This window comes from Tiliqua scincoides, chromosome 4 (genome assembly GCF_035046505.1).
Source record: "Tiliqua scincoides isolate rTilSci1 chromosome 4, rTilSci1.hap2, whole genome shotgun sequence".
In the NCBI taxonomy this organism is placed as follows: Eukaryota; Metazoa; Chordata; class Lepidosauria; order Squamata; family Scincidae; genus Tiliqua; species Tiliqua scincoides.
In genome coordinates, this window is record NC_089824.1 from 35,397,274 (window position 1) to 35,414,924 (window position 17,651).

General features: G+C 47.8%; 1 protein-coding gene across 1 annotated transcript in view; it reads right to left on the bottom strand.

Moving 5' to 3' along the window:
* Positions 1-17,651, bottom strand: part of ZFHX4 (zinc finger homeobox 4) — a 222,049-nt gene that overhangs the window by 3,470 nt on the left and 200,928 nt on the right. The window lies entirely within an intron of this gene.

A 17,651-nucleotide genomic window follows, 5' to 3' on the forward strand; every position in this document is an offset into this window, starting at 1 on the left:
ATTAATATCCAGGTGCTTAGCCTTTCCTAGGAATAAAGCAATTAGAACTCAGATGAAGAGACTATCAGATTTAACAGACCAACCATTTAATGTTTGGCACAGAATCATTATTTTTATTTAATGGCAAGCTGAAACACATTGCCAGGAAGAAGATAGCTTTTAAAAATGTGTTGTGATGACCTCTGTCCAAACTCTTTGTTTGGCATATCAGTATTGGATAGTCTGTTGTAAAATAATTAGGACAATTAGGTTACATTTTAATGTCAGATTTTTATATGCAGTGTATGAATTTTGCTGCCATTATGGTTTTTATTTCTTTCTTTTGCACTTGTATGATGGCTAACAGGGAGATAAATTATTGGGATAAGTTCTTGTTCTGCTTTTGATCATTGCATAGTATGCTGCTAACGTTCAAGGACTTGTTTAGATTGTGAGACCTTTAGGACAGGGGGTCTTCTCCTTCTGGGAAAAGGACCATGCACATGGATGGTCCTATACACAGACAACAGTCATGAAAAATGATAATGTAATGTCAGGTTAACAGGCTTCCTAAAGATTAACTGCTCAATGATTGAACCCAGTAGAAATGAATAGGACATGGCTACCTGTAACACAGTGAATTTACAGAGGTTGAAGAACTGGCAGACCAATCCTGAGCTGCCTGCAGCACCCAGCCTTGGCGGCTACATGGAGGGCTGCCGCCGGATCCAGCGCCTCCCGCGCTATCACGGGATGCACCTCGGGAGAAGGGGACATTTTCCCCCTTCCCCCGAGTAAGGGAAGGAGCCCCGCAATGGGGCTACTCTCTTTAGAACCAACCAAAAGGTTGGCACTAAAGTAAAGGCGCTCGTGTAGGGCGTGCAGCCCTCCATGAGCACCTTGGATCCTGCAGAGCTCAGTTCCACAGATCCGCCTCTCCCCCTCCCCCCGACACTCCTCCCGCCCACCCCCTGGCATGCCTCCCCCTCCCAGGAACGTCTCCCCCATGCCCCCGGCCATGCCGCCACCTCCCGTTCCGCAGCCCGGGGGGTCCGGGAGACTGCGGAACCCGGGCGACCGCCGCGCGCTAGCCCAGCTCTTTTGTGAGTGTTTTGCGACTGTTTGCAACGTTTGCGACTGTGGTCCGTGGCACAGAGCTATGACCACAGGATTGGGCTCTCAAGCCCTCCTTTTCGAAAGCACATTTCTGAGATTAAAAGGTTTTTAGGAAGATTTGGAAGTATTAATTATGAACATTTCATTTCTCTTGAAATATGCATAACAGTGTGAGGGCGCTTTTAAAAAAAATTATAATAATGTGCTATGTCAGTGATGGAATATATTTTCTACCATGAGGTTACAAAGGACCAATAATTAATTGTTAAAATTAAAGTAAGTACTAGCATCCTAGCTGGTGTTACGGAATTACAGCCCAATCCTACCCCCTTGCCAACGTAGCCACGCCACTAGAATGCACGCTTCATCCTGCTGGGGAGGGGGGAGCAGTCCGGGAGCTATCCTCTGGGTTAGGGAACATTTGATCACAATAGATATTAAGTTGATTAAGGCAGAGACAGGGAAAAATTAATTAAGGCTTATATCTGAAGAAAGCAAATCTTAATTAAGCACCACTGAAATCATGTGACTTAAGTTAATCACAATTAACTTTTTGCATTGATTTCAATAGTGAGTCAGGATTTTCTCTTTTTGGATTCAACCCAATGATCTGCATGAGTACAGGGAAGGTAAGGAAGCAGTAAGGAGCATTATGATCTAAGGGGTAAAGAAAATAGACTACATAAGAACATAAGAACATAAGAACAGCCCCACTGGATCAGGCCATAGGCCCATCTAGTCCAGCTTCCTGTATCTCACAGCGGCCCACCAAATGCCCCAGGGAGCACACCAGATAACAAGAGACCTCATCCTGGTGCTCTCCCCTACATCTGGCATTCTGACTTAACCCATTCCTAAAATCAGGAGGTTGCGCATACACATCATGGCTTGTACCCCATAATGGATTTTTCCTCCAGAAACTCGTCCAATCCCCTTTTAAAGGCATCTAGGCTAGACGCCAGCACCACATCCTGTGGCAAGGAGTTCCACAGACCGACCACGCGCTGAGTAAAGAAATATTTTCTTTTGTCTGTCCTAACCCGCCCAACACTCAATTTGAGTGGATGTCCCCTGGTTCTGGTATTATGTGAGAGTGTAAAGAGCATCTCCCTATCCACTCTGTCCATCCCCTGCATAATTTTGTATGTCTCAATCATGTCCCCCCTCAAGCGTCTCTTTTCTAGGCTGAAGAGGCCCAAACGCCGTAGCCTTTCCTCATAAGGAAGGTGCCCCAGCCCCGTAATCATCTTAGTCGCTCTCTTTTGCACCTTTTCCATTTCCACTATGTCTTTTTTGAGATGCGGCGACCAGAACTGGACACAATACTCCAGGTGTGGCCTTACCATCGATTTGTACAACGGCATTATAATACTAACCGTTTTGTTCTCAATACCCTTTCTAATGATCCCAAGCATAGAATTGGCCTTCTTCACTGCCGCCGCACATTGGGTCGACACTTTCATCGACCTGTCCACCACCACCCCAAGATCTCTCTCCTGATCTGTCACAGACAGCTCAGAACCCATCAGCCTATATCTAAAGTTTTGATTTTTTGCCCCAATGTGCATGACTTTACACTTACTGACATTGAAGCGCATCTGCCATTTTGCTGCCCATTCTGCCAGTCTGGAGAGATCCTTCTGGAGCTCCTCACAATCACTTCTGATCTTTACCACTCGGAAAAGTTTGGTGTCATCTGCAAACTTAGCCACTTCACTGCTCAACCCTGTCTCCAGGTCATTTATGAAGAGGTTGAAAAGCACCGGTCCCAGGACAGATCCTTGGGGCACACCGCTTTTCACCTCTCTCCACTGTGAAAATTGCCCATTGACACCCACTCTCTGCTTCCTGGCCTCCAACCAGTTCTCAATCCACGAGAGGACCTGTCCTCTAATTCCCTGACTGTGGAGTTTTTTCAGTAGCCTTTGGTGAGGGACCGTGTCAAACGCCTTCTGAAAGTCCAGATATATAATGTCCACAGGTTCTCCCGCATCCACATGCCTGTTGACCTTTTCAAAGAATTCTATAAGGTTTGTGAGGCAAGACTTACCCTTACAGAAGCCATGCTGACTCTCCCTCAGCAAGGCCTGTTCGTCTATGTGTTTTGAGATCCTATCTTTGATGAGGCATTCCACCATCTTACCCGGTATGGATGTTAGGCTGACCGGCCTATAGTTTCCCGGGTCCCCCCTCTTTCCCTTTTTAAAAATAGGCGTGACATTTGCTATCCTCCAATCTTCTGGCACCATGGCCGTTTTGAGGGACAAGCTGCATACCTTAGTCAAGAGATCTGCAACTTCATTCTTCAATTCCTTAATAACCCTTGGGTGTATGCCATCAGGGCCCGGTGACTTATTGATCTTTAATTTATCAATGAGGTCTGAAACATCTTCTCTTTTAACCTCTATCTGACTTAACTCCTCGGTTAGGAGGGGCCGTTCGGGCAGCGGTATCTGCCCAAGGTCTTCTGCCGTGAAGACAGATGCAAAGAACTCATTTAATTTCTCTGCCATCTCTAAGTCTCCTTTTATCTCCCCTTTCCCTCCCTCACCATCCAGAGGGCCAACCGCTTCTCTGGCGGGTTTCCTGCTTCTAACATATTTGAAGAAGCTTTTATTATTCCCCTTAATGTTGCTGGCCATGCGTTCCTCATAGTCTCGCTTGGCCTCCCCTATCACCTTCTTACATTTCTTTTGCCACAGTTTATGTTCCTTTTTATTCTCTTCATTAGGGCAAGACTTCCATTTATGGAAGGAAGCTTCCTTGCCCTTCACAGCCTCTCTAACTTGGCTGGTTAGCCATGCGGGCACTCTCCTGGATTTAGTGGAACCCTTCTTTCTTTGCGGTATACACCTCTGCTGGGCCTCTATTACTGTTGTTTTAAGCAGCCTCCATGCACTCTGGAGAGACTGGACTCTTTTTACCCTCCCTTTCAACCTCCTTCTAACCAGCCTCCTCATTTGAGGGAAGTCCGCCCGTCGGAAGTCAAGGGTTTTTGTTAGAGATTTGCCTGGTATTCTTCCCCCAGCGTGCACGTCAAAACGGATCGCAGCATGATCACTGTTCCCCAATGGCTCAGTAACGTTTACATCTCTAACCAGGTCCTGCGTACCGCACAAAATTAAATCCAGAGTCACCTGTCCTCTGGTGGGCTCCGTGACTAGCTGATCTAAGCCACAGTCATTTAGCACGTCAAGAAATCCAGTTTCCTTATCGTGACCAGAACACAAATTGACCCAGTCAATATGAGGATAATTGAAGTCCCCCATGATTACAACCCTGTCCTTCCTTGTCACCTCCCTGATCTGTTTCCTCATTTCAAGGTCCCCATCAGATTTCTGGTCTGGAGGACGATAGCACACCCCCAGTATTACATCGCTGCTCAAGCCTGGTAATTTAACCCACAGAGATTCTACGGTGGAGTCGGACCCACCTTCAATCTCTACTTTGCTGGATTCTATCCCTTCCTTAACATAAAGGGCCACCCCACCTCCAACACGCCCCTGCCTGTCCCTCCTGTAGAGTTTATAGCCCGGGATTGCGGTATCCCACTGATTCTCCGCATTCCACCAGGTTTCCGTTATGCCCACTATGTCAATATTTTCCCTTGTCACCAGACATTCCAGTTCTCCCACCTTTGCTCGTAGACTTCGGGCATTCGCATAAAAGCATTTATACACGGAATGCCCCAGGATGGGCTGCTTATTCGCTCCTTTGTCCCCGCATCCTCTCATTGTGCCAAACCGTCTATCACATCCCATCTCCCTACCTTTCCCAATTTCTTCTCCTACCCTGCCTTTGTCTTGTTGTTCTCTAACCTCCCCATCCTCATCCCATAGGGATGAGGAGTCCCGAACCGGATGCCCCTCGGCTCCTGTCGGCCTTCCCCCAGGGATCAGTTTAAAAGCTGCTCTGCCACCTTTTTAATGTTATGCGCCAGCAGTCTGGTTCCATTCTGGTTCAAATGGAGCCCGTCCCTCTTGTACAGGCCCCGCTTGTCCCAAAACGTTCCCCAGTGCCTAACGAATCGAAACCCCTCCTCCCTACACCACCGTCTCATCCACGCATTGAGACCCCTGATCTCCGCCTGCCTAGCTGGCCCTGCGCGTGGAACAGGTAGCACTTCAGAGAACGCTACCTTTGAGGTCCTGGCTTTCAGCTTCCTGCCTAAAAGCCTAAATTTGGCCTCCAGGACCTCCCAGCTACACTTGCCCACGTCGTTGGTGCCGACATGCACCACAGCCGCTACCTCTCCCCCAGCACTGTCTACCAGCCTGTCTAGACGAGAAGTGATGTCCGCAACCTTCGCACCAGGCAGGCAAGTCACCATGCGGTCCTCACATCCGTCGCAAACCCCCCTCTCTATGTTTCTAATAATCGAATCCCCCACTACAAGAAGCCCCCGACCCCCCTCCCGCCGAGGAGTATCCCGAGTGCGCTCGGATACGGGCCCATCCCCTGGAGAAGGGGTCCCCCCTAGGGGATTGTTTCCCTCCTCTCCAGGATGACGTCCTCCAGTCCCGAGACTTCCCACCCGGGCAGCCGAGGAGCTGCACGCCTGAGGTTGGGACGAAGCCTGATCGTCCCCGGAAGTCTCCCCACGGTCCTCCTCTGGCTGCCTGCGCTTCTCCAGGTCGGCCACCAAGGCTTCAAGGGAGCGGACGCGTTCCCTGAGAGCCTGGAGCTCCTTGCACCGAGGACACACCCATGACTTATGCCCCAGAGGCATATAATCATACATGTGGCACTCGATGCAGAACACTGGATAGCCCCCACCCTGCTGCTGGCTGTCTGACTGCATAGCTTTTTTGTTGTTGTTGTTGTTGTTTTTAGGGGTCCTTTTAAAAACCGTACACTGGATAGCAGCCCTCTTCTCAAGGGAAGAGGAAGGGCAGTGTATGGGGCCCTGGCCTCCTCGCCCTGCTGCTGAACTCGCCCAGATGCTAAACTCTTGTGCCTTACCTGGCACTTAGTTCCCGAGGCACTTGGTGTCCCAGAGGCCACACGCGTCTGCAGAGAGCCTCACGCGATGGCCTGCCTAGCTTTATACTCCTGGCTGGCTCCTCCCCCCTCCTTCCTTCCTGATTGAAAGGGGGCTGGCCTTCCCAGGTGAGTTTACAAAAGCTCAGGAAGGCAAATGGCTGCTGATGGGCGTGACCTACTCTGCAGGCTCCTGAATGGGCTGCTTGGATTAGCCTAATGGGGCTCTTAATGGGTTGGGAATTGGCCCTTCCTAGGTCCTTTCCCTCCTAGTTCTGTTCTCTTAGGCTGGACTGTTTTTGTAACCTCAAGCTAGTTTTTATTTGGGTTTGTTTAATTATTTATTGCTCTCTAGATCCTGTGTCCCAATTTACTGACCTGTTTAGATTATGTTCTAACTTAGATTAGGTTTAACCTGGGTTAAGTATAGGTTTAATTTAAACAAGTAGAAAACCTGCTTTTCACTTTATCCTCCTCCCTTCTTTCGATTAAGTGCTACCTTAGGTGCAGCTAACTTTCAATTTTGATTTAAATGCCTGACCCTTGGGCACTTACTCACAAGTAGGACGCTGCTCTTACTCACGAGTAGGACTCTGCTCCTGCTCAGAGTAGCCCTATGTACCTCCCTTAGGTGCTAACTTTCAATTTTGATTTAAGGTTGCTTTAAAGGTAAGGTTAAGGTTAGAAGACAGGGAGTTAGAAAGACAAAGCGTTAGAATGAGTACACTTACCTCCTCCTCCTGCTCCTGCTCCTGCTCCTGCTCCTCCTCTCCTTCTCCAAAACTCAGAAGTCTCCTTGCCTTCTCCTCGCCCAGATGCTAAACTCTTGTGCCTTACCTGGCACTTAGTTCCCGAGGCACTTGGTGTCCCAGAGGCCACACGCGTCTGCAGAGAGCCTCACGCGATGGCCTGCCTAGCTTTATACTCCTGGCTGGCTCCTCCCCCCTCCTTCCTTCCTGATTGAAAGGGGGCTGGCCTTCCCAGGTGAGTTTACAAAAGCTCAGGAAGGCAAATGGCTGCTGATGGGCGTGACCTACTCTGCAGGCTCCTGAATGGGCTGCTTGGATTAGCCTAATGGGGCTCTTAATGGGTTGGGAATTGGCCCTTCCTAGGTCCTTTCCCTCCTAGTTCTGTTCTCTTAGGCTGGACTGTTTTTGTAACCTCAAGCTAGTTTTTATTTGGGTTTGTTTAATTATTTATTGCTCTCTAGATCCTGTGTCCCAATTTACTGACCTGTTTAGATTATGTTCTAACTTAGATTAGGTTTAACCTGGGTTAAGTATAGGTTTAATTTAAACAAGTAGAAAACCTGCTTTTCACTTTATCCTCCTCCCTTCTTTCGATTAAGTGCTACCTTAGGTGCAGCTAACTTTCAATTTTGATTTAAATGCCTGACCCTTGGGCACTTACTCACAAGTAGGACGCTGCTCTTACTCACGAGTAGGACTCTGCTCCTGCTCAGAGTAGCCCTATGTACCTCCCTTAGGTGCTAACTTTCAATTTTGATTTAAGGTTGCTTTAAAGGTAAGGTTAAGGTTAGAAGACAGGGAGTTAGAAAGACAAAGCGTTAGAATGAGTACACTTACCTCCTCCTCCTGCTCCTGCTCCTGCTCCTGCTCCTGCTCCTGCTCCTCCTCCTCCTCTCCTTCTCCAAAACTCAGAAGTCTCCTTGCCTTCTCCTCGCCCAGATGCTAAACTCTTGTGCCTTACCTGGCACTTAGTTCCCGAGGCACTTGGTGTCCCAGAGGCCACACGCGTCTGCAGAGAGCCTCACGCGATGGCCTGCCTAGCTTTATACTCCTGGCTGGCTCCTCCCCCCTCCTTCCTTCCTGATTGAAAGGGGGCTGGCCTTCCCAGGTGAGTTTACAAAAGCTCAGGAAGGCAAATGGCTGCTGATGGGCGTGACCTACTCTGCAGGCTCCTGAATGGGCTGCTTGGATTAGCCTAATGGGGCTCTTAATGGGTTGGGAATTGGCCCTTCCTAGGTCCTTTCCCTCCTAGTTCTGTTCTCTTAGGCTGGACTGTTTTTGTAACCTCAAGCTAGTTTTTATTTGGGTTTGTTTAATTATTTATTGCTCTCTAGATCCTGTGTCCCAATTTACTGACCTGTTTAGATTATGTTCTAACTTAGATTAGGTTTAACCTGGGTTAAGTATAGGTTTAATTTAAACAAGTAGAAAACCTGCTTTTCACTTTATCCTCCTCCCTTCTTTCGATTAAGTGCTACCTTAGGTGCAGCTAACTTTCAATTTTGATTTAAATGCCTGACCCTTGGGCACTTACTCACAAGTAGGACGCTGCTCTTACTCACGAGTAGGACTCTGCTCCTGCTCAGAGTAGCCCTATGTACCTCCCTTAGGTGCTAACTTTCAATTTTGATTTAAGGTTGCTTTAAAGGTAAGGTTAAGGTTAGAAGACAGGGAGTTAGAAAGACAAAGCGTTAGAATGAGTACACTTACCTCCTCCTCCTGCTCCTGCTCCTGCTCCTGCTCCTGCTCCTCCTCCTCCTCTCCTTCTCCAAAACTCAGAAGTCTCCTTGCCTTCTCCTCGCCCAGATGCTAAACTCTTGTGCCTTACCTGGCACTTAGTTCCCGAGGCACTTGGTGTCCCAGAGGCCACACGCGTCTGCAGAGAGCCTCACGCGATGGCCTGCCTAGCTTTATACTCCTGGCTGGCTCCTCCCCCCTCCTTCCTTCCTGATTGAAAGGGGGCTGGCCTTCCCAGGTGAGTTTACAAAAGCTCAGGAAGGCAAATGGCTGCTGATGGGCGTGACCTACTCTGCAGGCTCCTGAATGGGCTGCTTGGATTAGCCTAATGGGGCTCTTAATGGGTTGGGAATTGGCCCTTCCTAGGTCCTTTCCCTCCTAGTTCTGTTCTCTTAGGCTGGACTGTTTTTGTAACCTCAAGCTAGTTTTTATTTGGGTTTGTTTAATTATTTATTGCTCTCTAGATCCTGTGTCCCAATTTACTGACCTGTTTAGATTATGTTCTAACTTAGATTAGGTTTAACCTGGGTTAAGTATAGGTTTAATTTAAACAAGTAGAAAACCTGCTTTTCACTTTATCCTCCTCCCTTCTTTCGATTAAGTGCTACCTTAGGTGCAGCTAACTTTCAATTTTGATTTAAATGCCTGACCCTTGGGCACTTACTCACAAGTAGGACGCTGCTCTTACTCACGAGTAGGACTCTGCTCCTGCTCAGAGTAGCCCTATGTACCTCCCTTAGGTGCTAACTTTCAATTTTGATTTAAGGTTGCTTTAAAGGTAAGGTTAAGGTTAGAAGACAGGGAGTTAGAAAGACAAAGCGTTAGAATGAGTACACTTACCTCCTCCTCCTGCTCCTGCTCCTGCTCCTGCTCCTGCTCCTCCTCCTCCTCTCCTTCTCCAAAACTCAGAAGTCTCCTTGCCTTCTCCTCGCCCAGATGCTAAACTCTTGTGCCTTACCTGGCACTTAGTTCCCGAGGCACTTGGTGTCCCAGAGGCCACACGCGTCTGCAGAGAGCCTCACGCGATGGCCTGCCTAGCTTTATACTCCTGGCTGGCTCCTCCCCCCTCCTTCCTTCCTGATTGAAAGGGGGCTGGCCTTCCCAGGTGAGTTTACAAAAGCTCAGGAAGGCAAATGGCTGCTGATGGGCGTGACCTACTCTGCAGGCTCCTGAATGGGCTGCTTGGATTAGCCTAATGGGGCTCTTAATGGGTTGGGAATTGGCCCTTCCTAGGTCCTTTCCCTCCTAGTTCTGTTCTCTTAGGCTGGACTGTTTTTGTAACCTCAAGCTAGTTTTTATTTGGGTTTGTTTAATTATTTATTGCTCTCTAGATCCTGTGTCCCAATTTACTGACCTGTTTAGATTATGTTCTAACTTAGATTAGGTTTAACCTGGGTTAAGTATAGGTTTAATTTAAACAAGTAGAAAACCTGCTTTTCACTTTATCCTCCTCCCTTCTTTCGATTAAGTGCTACCTTAGGTGCAGCTAACTTTCAATTTTGATTTAAATGCCTGACCCTTGGGCACTTACTCACAAGTAGGACGCTGCTCTTACTCACGAGTAGGACTCTGCTCCTGCTCAGAGTAGCCCTATGTACCTCCCTTAGGTGCTAACTTTCAATTTTGATTTAAGGTTGCTTTAAAGGTAAGGTTAAGGTTAGAAGACAGGGAGTTAGAAAGACAAAGCGTTAGAATGAGTACACTTACCTCCTCCTCCTGCTCCTGCTCCTGCTCCTGCTCCTCCTCCTCCTCTCCTTCTCCAAAACTCAGAAGTCTCCTTGCCTTCTCCTCGCCCAGATGCTAAACTCTTGTGCCTTACCTGGCACTTAGTTCCCGAGGCACTTGGTGTCCCAGAGGCCACACGCGTCTGCAGAGAGCCTCACGCGATGGCCTGCCTAGCTTTATACTCCTGGCTGGCTCCTCCCCCCTCCTTCCTTCCTGATTGAAAGGGGGCTGGCCTTCCCAGGTGAGTTTACAAAAGCTCAGGAAGGCAAATGGCTGCTGATGGGCGTGACCTACTCTGCAGGCTCCTGAATGGGCTGCTTGGATTAGCCTAATGGGGCTCTTAATGGGTTGGGAATTGGCCCTTCCTAGGTCCTTTCCCTCCTAGTTCTGTTCTCTTAGGCTGGACTGTTTTTGTAACCTCAAGCTAGTTTTTATTTGGGTTTGTTTAATTATTTATTGCTCTCTAGATCCTGTGTCCCAATTTACTGACCTGTTTAGATTATGTTCTAACTTAGATTAGGTTTAACCTGGGTTAAGTATAGGTTTAATTTAAACAAGTAGAAAACCTGCTTTTCACTTTATCCTCCTCCCTTCTTTCGATTAAGTGCTACCTTAGGTGCAGCTAACTTTCAATTTTGATTTAAATGCCTGACCCTTGGGCACTTACTCACAAGTAGGACGCTGCTCTTACTCACGAGTAGGACTCTGCTCCTGCTCAGAGTAGCCCTATGTACCTCCCTTAGGTGCTAACTTTCAATTTTGATTTAAGGTTGCTTTAAAGGTAAGGTTAAGGTTAGAAGACAGGGAGTTAGAAAGACAAAGCGTTAGAATGAGTACACTTACCTCCTCCTCCTGCTCCTGCTCCTGCTCCTGCTCCTCCTCCTCCTCTCCTTCTCCAAAACTCAGAAGTCTCCTTGCCTTCTCCTCGCCCAGATGCTAAACTCTTGTGCCTTACCTGGCACTTAGTTCCCGAGGCACTTGGTGTCCCAGAGGCCACACGCGTCTGCAGAGAGCCTCACGCGATGGCCTGCCTAGCTTTATACTCCTGGCTGGCTCCTCCCCCCTCCTTCCTTCCTGATTGAAAGGGGGCTGGCCTTCCCAGGTGAGTTTACAAAAGCTCAGGAAGGCAAATGGCTGCTGATGGGCGTGACCTACTCTGCAGGCTCCTGAATGGGCTGCTTGGATTAGCCTAATGGGGCTCTTAATGGGTTGGGAATTGGCCCTTCCTAGGTCCTTTCCCTCCTAGTTCTGTTCTCTTAGGCTGGACTGTTTTTGTAACCTCAAGCTAGTTTTTATTTGGGTTTGTTTAATTATTTATTGCTCTCTAGATCCTGTGTCCCAATTTACTGACCTGTTTAGATTATGTTCTAACTTAGATTAGGTTTAACCTGGGTTAAGTATAGGTTTAATTTAAACAAGTAGAAAACCTGCTTTTCACTTTATCCTCCTCCCTTCTTTCGATTAAGTGCTACCTTAGGTGCAGCTAACTTTCAATTTTGATTTAAATGCCTGACCCTTGGGCACTTACTCACAAGTAGGACGCTGCTCTTACTCACGAGTAGGACTCTGCTCCTGCTCAGAGTAGCCCTATGTACCTCCCTTAGGTGCTAACTTTCAATTTTGATTTAAGGTTGCTTTAAAGGTAAGGTTAAGGTTAGAAGACAGGGAGTTAGAAAGACAAAGCGTTAGAATGAGTACACTTACCTCCTCCTCCTGCTCCTGCTCCTGCTCCTGCTCCTCCTCCTCCTCTCCTTCTCCAAAACTCAGAAGTCTCCTTGCCTTCTCCTCGCCCAGATGCTAAACTCTTGTGCCTTACCTGGCACTTAGTTCCCGAGGCACTTGGTGTCCCAGAGGCCACACGCGTCTGCAGAGAGCCTCACGCGATGGCCTGCCTAGCTTTATACTCCTGGCTGGCTCCTCCCCCCTCCTTCCTTCCTGATTGAAAGGGGGCTGGCCTTCCCAGGTGAGTTTACAAAAGCTCAGGAAGGCAAATGGCTGCTGATGGGCGTGACCTACTCTGCAGGCTCCTGAATGGGCTGCTTGGATTAGCCTAATGGGGCTCTTAATGGGTTGGGAATTGGCCCTTCCTAGGTCCTTTCCCTCCTAGTTCTGTTCTCTTAGGCTGGACTGTTTTTGTAACCTCAAGCTAGTTTTTATTTGGGTTTGTTTAATTATTTATTGCTCTCTAGATCCTGTGTCCCAATTTACTGACCTGTTTAGATTATGTTCTAACTTAGATTAGGTTTAACCTGGGTTAAGTATAGGTTTAATTTAAACAAGTAGAAAACCTGCTTTTCACTTTATCCTCCTCCCTTCTTTCGATTAAGTGCTACCTTAGGTGCAGCTAACTTTCAATTTTGATTTAAATGCCTGACCCTTGGGCACTTACTCACAAGTAGGACGCTGCTCTTACTCACGAGTAGGACTCTGCTCCTGCTCAGAGTAGCCCTATGTACCTCCCTTAGGTGCTAACTTTCAATTTTGATTTAAGGTTGCTTTAAAGGTAAGGTTAAGGTTAGAAGACAGGGAGTTAGAAAGACAAAGCGTTAGAATGAGTACACTTACCTCCTCCTCCTGCTCCTGCTCCTGCTCCTGCTCCTGCTCCTCCTCTCCTTCTCCAAAACTCAGAAGTCTCCTTGCCTTCTCCTCGCCCAGATGCTAAACTCTTGTGCCTTACCTGGCACTTAGTTCCCGAGGCACTTGGTGTCCCAGAGGCCACACGCGTCTGCAGAGAGCCTCACGCGATGGCCTGCCTAGCTTTATACTCCTGGCTGGCTCCTCCCCCCTCCTTCCTTCCTGATTGAAAGGGGGCTGGCCTTCCCAGGTGAGTTTACAAAAGCTCAGGAAGGCAAATGGCTGCTGATGGGCGTGACCTACTCTGCAGGCTCCTGAATGGGCTGCTTGGATTAGCCTAATGGGGCTCTTAATGGGTTGGGAATTGGCCCTTCCTAGGTCCTTTCCCTCCTAGTTCTGTTCTCTTAGGCTGGACTGTTTTTGTAACCTCAAGCTAGTTTTTATTTGGGTTTGTTTAATTATTTATTGCTCTCTAGATCCTGTGTCCCAATTTACTGACCTGTTTAGATTATGTTCTAACTTAGATTAGGTTTAACCTGGGTTAAGTATAGGTTTAATTTAAACAAGTAGAAAACCTGCTTTTCACTTTATCCTCCTCCCTTCTTTCGATTAAGTGCTACCTTAGGTGCAGCTAACTTTCAATTTTGATTTAAATGCCTGACCCTTGGGCACTTACTCACAAGTAGGACGCTGCTCTTACTCACGAGTAGGACTCTGCTCCTGCTCAGAGTAGCCCTATGTACCTCCCTTAGGTGCTAACTTTCAATTTTGATTTAAGGTTGCTTTAAAGGTAAGGTTAAGGTTAGAAGACAGGGAGTTAGAAAGACAAAGCGTTAGAATGAGTACACTTACCTCCTCCTCCTGCTCCTGCTCCTGCTCCTGCTCCTCCTCCTCCTCTCCTTCTCCAAAACTCAGAAGTCTCCTTGCCTTCTCCTCGCCCAGATGCTAAACTCTTGTGCCTTACCTGGCACTTAGTTCCCGAGGCACTTGGTGTCCCAGAGGCCACACGCGTCTGCAGAGAGCCTCACGCGATGGCCTGCCTAGCTTTATACTCCTGGCTGGCTCCTCCCCCCTCCTTCCTTCCTGATTGAAAGGGGGCTGGCCTTCCCAGGTGAGTTTACAAAAGCTCAGGAAGGCAAATGGCTGCTGATGGGCGTGACCTACTCTGCAGGCTCCTGAATGGGCTGCTTGGATTAGCCTAATGGGGCTCTTAATGGGTTGGGAATTGGCCCTTCCTAGGTCCTTTCCCTCCTAGTTCTGTTCTCTTAGGCTGGACTGTTTTTGTAACCTCAAGCTAGTTTTTATTTGGGTTTGTTTAATTATTTATTGCTCTCTAGATCCTGTGTCCCAATTTACTGACCTGTTTAGATTATGTTCTAACTTAGATTAGGTTTAACCTGGGTTAAGTATAGGTTTAATTTAAACAAGTAGAAAACCTGCTTTTCACTTTATCCTCCTCCCTTCTTTCGATTAAGTGCTACCTTAGGTGCAGCTAACTTTCAATTTTGATTTAAATGCCTGACCCTTGGGCACTTACTCACAAGTAGGACGCTGCTCTTACTCACGAGTAGGACTCTGCTCCTGCTCAGAGTAGCCCTATGTACCTCCCTTAGGTGCTAACTTTCAATTTTGATTTAAGGTTGCTTTAAAGGTAAGGTTAAGGTTAGAAGACAGGGAGTTAGAAAGACAAAGCGTTAGAATGAGTACACTTACCTCCTCCTCCTGCTCCTGCTCCTGCTCCTGCTCCTCCTCCTCCTCTCCTTCTCCAAAACTCAGAAGTCTCCTTGCCTTCTCCTCGCCCAGATGCTAAACTCTTGTGCCTTACCTGGCACTTAGTTCCCGAGGCACTTGGTGTCCCAGAGGCCACACGCGTCTGCAGAGAGCCTCACGCGATGGCCTGCCTAGCTTTATACTCCTGGCTGGCTCCTCCCCCCTCCTTCCTTCCTGATTGAAAGGGGGCTGGCCTTCCCAGGTGAGTTTACAAAAGCTCAGGAAGGCAAATGGCTGCTGATGGGCGTGACCTACTCTGCAGGCTCCTGAATGGGCTGCTTGGATTAGCCTAATGGGGCTCTTAATGGGTTGGGAATTGGCCCTTCCTAGGTCCTTTCCCTCCTAGTTCTGTTCTCTTAGGCTGGACTGTTTTTGTAACCTCAAGCTAGTTTTTATTTGGGTTTGTTTAATTATTTATTGCTCTCTAGATCCTGTGTCCCAATTTACTGACCTGTTTAGATTATGTTCTAACTTAGATTAGGTTTAACCTGGGTTAAGTATAGGTTTAATTTAAACAAGTAGAAAACCTGCTTTTCACTTTATCCTCCTCCCTTCTTTCGATTAAGTGCTACCTTAGGTGCAGCTAACTTTCAATTTTGATTTAAATGCCTGACCCTTGGGCACTTACTCACAAGTAGGACGCTGCTCTTACTCACGAGTAGGACTCTGCTCCTGCTCAGAGTAGCCCTATGTACCTCCCTTAGGTGCTAACTTTCAATTTTGATTTAAGGTTGCTTTAAAGGTAAGGTTAAGGTTAGAAGACAGGGAGTTAGAAAGACAAAGCGTTAGAATGAGTACACTTACCTCCTCCTCCTGCTCCTGCTCCTGCTCCTCCTCCTCCTCTCCTTCTCCAAAACTCAGAAGTCTCCTTGCCTTCTCCTCGCCCAGATGCTAAACTCTTGTGCCTTACCTGGCACTTAGTTCCCGAGGCACTTGGTGTCCCAGAGGCCACACGCGTCTGCAGAGAGCCTCACGCGATGGCCTGCCTAGCTTTATACTCCTGGCTGGCTCCTCCCCCCTCCTTCCTTCCTGATTGAAAGGGGGCTGGCCTTCCCAGGTGAGTTTACAAAAGCTCAGGAAGGCAAATGGCTGCTGATGGGCGTGACCTACTCTGCAGGCTCCTGAATGGGCTGCTTGGATTAGCCTAATGGGGCTCTTAATGGGTTGGGAATTGGCCCTTCCTAGGTCCTTTCCCTCCTAGTTCTGTTCTCTTAGGCTGGACTGTTTTTGTAACCTCAAGCTAGTTTTTATTTGGGTTTGTTTAATTATTTATTGCTCTCTAGATCCTGTGTCCCAATTTACTGACCTGTTTAGATTATGTTCTAACTTAGATTAGGTTTAACCTGGGTTAAGTATAGGTTTAATTTAAACAAGTAGAAAACCTGCTTTTCACTTTATCCTCCTCCCTTCTTTCGATTAAGTGCTACCTTAGGTGCAGCTAACTTTCAATTTTGATTTAAATGCCTGACCCTTGGGCACTTACTCACAAGTAGGACGCTGCTCTTACTCACGAGTAGGACTCTGCTCCTGCTCAGAGTAGCCCTATGTACCTCCCTTAGGTGCTAACTTTCAATTTTGATTTAAGGTTGCTTTAAAGGTAAGGTTAAGGTTAGAAGACAGGGAGTTAGAAAGACAAAGCGTTAGAATGAGTACACTTACCTCCTCCTCCTGCTCCTGCTCCTGCTCCTGCTCCTGCTCCTCCTCTCCTTCTCCAAAACTCAGAAGTCTCCTTGCCTTCTCCTCGCCCAGATGCTAAACTCTTGTGCCTTACCTGGCACTTAGTTCCCGAGGCACTTGGTGTCCCAGAGGCCACACGCGTCTGCAGAGAGCCTCACGCGATGGCCTGCCTAGCTTTATACTCCTGGCTGGCTCCTCCCCCCTCCTTCCTTCCTGATTGAAAGGGGGCTGGCCTTCCCAGGTGAGTTTACAAAAGCTCAGGAAGGCAAATGGCTGCTGATGGGCGTGACCTACTCTGCAGGCTCCTGAATGGGCTGCTTGGATTAGCCTAATGGGGCTCTTAATGGGTTGGGAATTGGCCCTTCCTAGGTCCTTTCCCTCCTAGTTCTGTTCTCTTAGGCTGGACTGTTTTTGTAACCTCAAGCTAGTTTTTATTTGGGTTTGTTTAATTATTTATTGCTCTCTAGATCCTGTGTCCCAATTTACTGACCTGTTTAGATTATGTTCTAACTTAGATTAGGTTTAACCTGGGTTAAGTATAGGTTTAATTTAAACAAGTAGAAAACCTGCTTTTCACTTTATCCTCCTCCCTTCTTTCGATTAAGTGCTACCTTAGGTGCAGCTAACTTTCAATTTTGATTTAAATGCCTGACCCTTGGGCACTTACTCACAAGTAGGACGCTGCTCTTACTCACGAGTAGGACTCTGCTCCTGCTCAGAGTAGCCCTATGTACCTCCCTTAGGTGCTAACTTTCAATTTTGATTTAAGGTTGCTTTAAAGGTAAGGTTAAGGTTAGAAGACAGGGAGTTAGAAAGACAAAGCGTTAGAATGAGTACACTTACCTCCTCCTCCTGCTCCTGCTCCTGCTCCTGCTCCTCCTCCTCCTCTCCTTCTCCAAAACTCAGAAGTCTCCTTGCCTTCTCCTCGCCCAGATGCTAAACTCTTGTGCCTTACCTGGCACTTAGTTCCCGAGGCACTTGGTGTCCCAGAGGCCACACGCGTCTGCAGAGAGCCTCACGCGATGGCCTGCCTAGCTTTATACTCCTGGCTGGCTCCTCCCCCCTCCTTCCTTCCTGATTGAAAGGGGGCTGGCCTTCCCAGGTGAGTTTACAAAAGCTCAGGAAGGCAAATGGCTGCTGATGGGCGTGACCTACTCTGCAGGCTCCTGAATGGGCTGCTTGGATTAGCCTAATGGGGCTCTTAATGGGTTGGGAATTGGCCCTTCCTAGGTCCTTTCCCTCCTAGTTCTGTTCTCTTAGGCTGGACTGTTTTTGTAACCTCAAGCTAGTTTTTATTTGGGTTTGTTTAATTATTTATTGCTCTCTAGATCCTGTGTCCCAATT